Source organism: Marmota monax, unplaced genomic scaffold, assembly GCF_021218885.2.
Source record: "Marmota monax isolate L192 unplaced genomic scaffold, Marmota_monax_Labrador192_F-V1.1 WCK01_AAM20220418_F8-fsc00155, whole genome shotgun sequence".
Lineage (NCBI taxonomy): Eukaryota > Metazoa > Chordata > Mammalia > Rodentia > Sciuridae > Marmota > Marmota monax.
The window spans coordinates 569543-573730 of NW_026694554.1; positions in this window are offsets into that span (position 1 = coordinate 569543).

Here is a 4188-nt window from a genome sequence, read left to right on the forward strand (position 1 = left end):
GGCCTGACAAGCACAATTGTAGAGGAAGAAAGGTTTATTTGAGGGCTCACATTTTCAGAGGTCTTATTCCTTAGAAGGCTGGTTCCATTCCTTAGGGATAAAGCAAGGCAGAAAATCATGGTTGAAGAGTATGGCTGAGGGAAAAAAACTCACATGGTGATCAGAAAGCAGAGAGAGAGTCTCCACTCTTTTTTTTTAATACTTTTTTTTAGATGTTGAAGGACCTTTATTTTATTTTATTCCTTTATTTTTATGTGCTGATGAGAATCCTACCCAGTGAGTGCCTCACACATGCTCTACCACTGAGCCACAACCCCAGCTCAAGAGTCTCCACTCTTGAGATACAAAATATATGCCCAATACCCCATAGCCATGGCCCCAATGAACCACTTCCTCCAGCCACACCACACCTGTCTGCAGTTACCACTCAGTTAATCCCTATCAGGGAATTAATTCACTGATTGGGTTGACTCTCACAATGCAATCATTTCTCCTCTGAACCTTCTTGCATTGTCTCACACATGAGCTTTTGGGGAACACCTCACATTAAAACTGTAACATTCTGCCCCTGGCCCACAAAATGTAAAATACATTTTTTTTCCATTTCCAAGAGTCCCCATAGTCTCAATAGTTCTGAGATTGCTCAAAGTCCAAAGTCTTCTCTGAGACTTGAGGGAATCTGGCATTGTGAACTACTGTAAAATTAAAAGCAATTTAAAGTATGCAATACATAAAGACTGGCTCCATTCCTTGGGGTCAAAGCAAGGCAGGACATCATGGAGGAAGAGTATGGCTAAGGGAAGCAGCTCACATGGTGATCAGAAGCAGAGAGAGAGCTGTTCTTCATATTTTTGTAAACTTTGTTAGTTGTCAGAGTTCTGAAAAAGTTATTTTGACAGTTTTGTCAGTGTTTTCATTGCTCCTATAGAGGAGTGTACACAGCATAGAAGTCCTTCACCATTCCAAATATTGCACATTTTTTATTTATTTATTTTATTTTTATTTTTATTTTTTATTTTTTATTTATTTTTTTTAATTTTTTATTGTTGGCTGTTCAAAACATTACATAGTTCTTGATATATCATATTTCACACTTTGATTCAAGTGGGTTATGAGCTCCCATTTTTACCCCATATACAGATTGCAGAATCACATCAGTTACACATCCATTGATTTACATATTGCCATACTAGTGTCTGTTGTATTCTGCTGCCTTTCCTATCCTCTACTATCCCCCCTCCCCTCCCCTCCCCTCCCCTCCCCTCTTCTCTCTCTGCCCCCTCTACTGACATTCATTTGTCCCCCTTGTATTATTTTTCCCTTTCCCCTCACTTCCTCTTGTATGTACTTTTGTATAACTCTGAGGGTCTCCTTCCATTTCCATGCAATTTCCCTTCTCTCTCCCTTTCCCTCCCACCTCTCATCCCTGTTTAATATTAATCTTCTTCTCATGCTCTTAGACCCTACTCTGTTCTTAGTTACTCTCCTTATATCAAAGAAGACATTTGGCATTTGTTTTTTAGGGATTGGCTAGCTTCACTTAGCATAATCTGCTCTAATGCCATCCATTTCCCTGTAAATTCTATGATTTTGTCATTTTTTAATGCAGAGTAATACTCCATTGTGTATAAATGCCACATTTTTTTATCCATTCATCTATTGAAGGGCATCTAGGTTGGTTCCACAGTCTTGCTATTGTGAATTGTGCTGCTATGAACATCGATGTAGCAGTGTCCCTGTAGCATGCTCTTTTTAGGTCTTTAGGGAATAGACCCAGAAGGGGAATAGCTGGGTCAAATGGTGGCTCCATTCCCAGCTTTCCAAGGAATCTCCATACTGCTTTCCGATATGCTTTATTATTGTTTTTAAAAATGTTTGAATTTATATTTAAGACTGACCTCTGTTATTCTTTTTCTTAAATTGCTACATCTGATTTGAAATTAAATTTATACTGTCTACATGTGGAAAACATGATCTTTTTTCAGCTCTGTTCAGCTGCTGAATCCCCCTCTTCTCCTCTGTTTCTTCAGAACAATTTTCTGCTTTTTATCAACTTTTTTGACTCTATGGTTTACAAACTGACAAATACAGTAAATAAAAAGCACCATATAGTGTTGGATTAACACAAATTATTTCATTTTCTTTGTAGGATCTTGGACTTACAGGTCTGAGATTCTGTGGTAGTTCTACATTGCCTTCAAACATATCTCTTCCTAATTTATGTTGCATTTTTAGCTTTCCATGGAGGGTTGTTTGCTTACAAAGCAAGTCCGTCATGACCAGAAATCTTCAAATTTTATCAAATCTCCATTATGTTTAATTTGTAACTAATGGTGTATTAAAAAATTCCAAAAATTTACAGATCTTTGTAATTTTTAGATTTATTATTTATACATAATTTAGTGAACATAGTCTGCTTTTTGTTTACAGAGCAGATTTTTTGGAGATAAATTTATGGTTTAATATTTGATCAGATTTTATAAATTTTCTGCATTCACTTAAGAGGAAAGTGTACTTTCTTTATTTTTCAGTTAAGTGCAACAGTTTATGTATATCCATTAGTTCTAGCTTGCTAATTATGTTATTTAAATCTTATATAACTTTACTCATTGTTTTACCCTTAATCCATGAGTGACTGAGAGAGTAATGTTGAAATAGCCCAATGTGGCTATGCATATTTAAGATTCTCCTTGTCTACAAAATTTTTCTGTTTTTTTTATTCTATTCTATAGTATTTAAATATATTTACAACAATTTCATCCTTTTGTTATATAAAATATCTTATTATTATATAGTAGCCTGCTTTTCCTCAATAATGCTTTATTATCTAAAATCTATTAGCCTGCAGTTACTACGGCAATAGCCTAGACCATTTTCTATCTATTTATTTCAAGATCTTTCTGGTCTCATATTTTCAGTGTGTATCTTATAAATAACACAGAGCTGACTTTAAAAAATAATGTCAGATAAACTATGCCTTTTAATAAGACCGTTTAGTTCATATAAATTATTTGTGATTATTGATTCATTTAATTTCATATTGCCATCTAATTTTCATTTTTATTGCCTAATGTTATTTATTTACCTATTTATGATGAATTATAATTATATATTTATGGGGTACAAAGTAATATAATTTTTACCTATTTTTGTCTTTGATTGTATCTTGACACTTGTACTTCTTTTGAATTTATTATTTGTATTCAATTTTCTTTACTACTTTGAAAGTTACACATTCTATTTCTATTGTGTTAGTGTGTCCTGGGCAAGAATGAATTATTTTTACAAATTTTTCTACTGCCTCCTTGTAAGAGGTTTTTATGTCAACATTCTTTTCATATGACTTTGCTATGTCTCTCAATAGAGTATGCTTTTATGCATCATTTATTTAACTTGAAAATATGAATAGCTTTATCAAATAGAATGTGAACAGATGTGATGTACATGTGCCAACTTAGAATTTAAATGTGCCTGCTTGGTTTGGCATTGCCTCTTACATTCTTTTTCTCTGCCATGAATAGTCACTATTCCTCCACATGGGTAAATAGAATGACAGGAAGTACAGATATGAATCTTCATACAGTCTGCCTGCAAAGTTAATTAGAACCAATAAGAACCACAGCTCACCCACAGAGAGGAACCAAGAAATAAATTTTAAAAAATGAATTTCAGGGTTATCCTTTGCATTGTATTGGCCCAGCCAAACAAAATAAAGCAACATCAATAAAAAGACTAAACTAAAATTCTAACATTCATTCTTAGTATATCAAAGTATAAACTTAAATTATTACATTTACCTTTCTCTTCCAAACTTAAGTAGAGGGTTTTAACTCCAATCATCTTCCTCCCAGTTTATATGCTATTATTCTCCATCCAGTAGGACTCTTCGGTGATTTTTCTAACCTTATAAAGTAGATATTATTGTACTTGTTAAATGTGGTTAATAATTTCTCCAAATGTTTGTGATTTTCTTTAGTAATCATTCCTTCTTGTGTATCCAGTGTTTCTTATGGAACAATTTTCTTACTTCTTGAAATACATTTATTTGAAGTTTTGTTGATGAGGTTTTAAGGGTTCATAGATTTTCCAGTTTGCATATCCAAACATACCTATTTTGCAAATGTTATTTTAAAGATAGTTGCACTAATTATTAAATTCTTGGTTGACAATTTTCTCTTTGTACCTTAA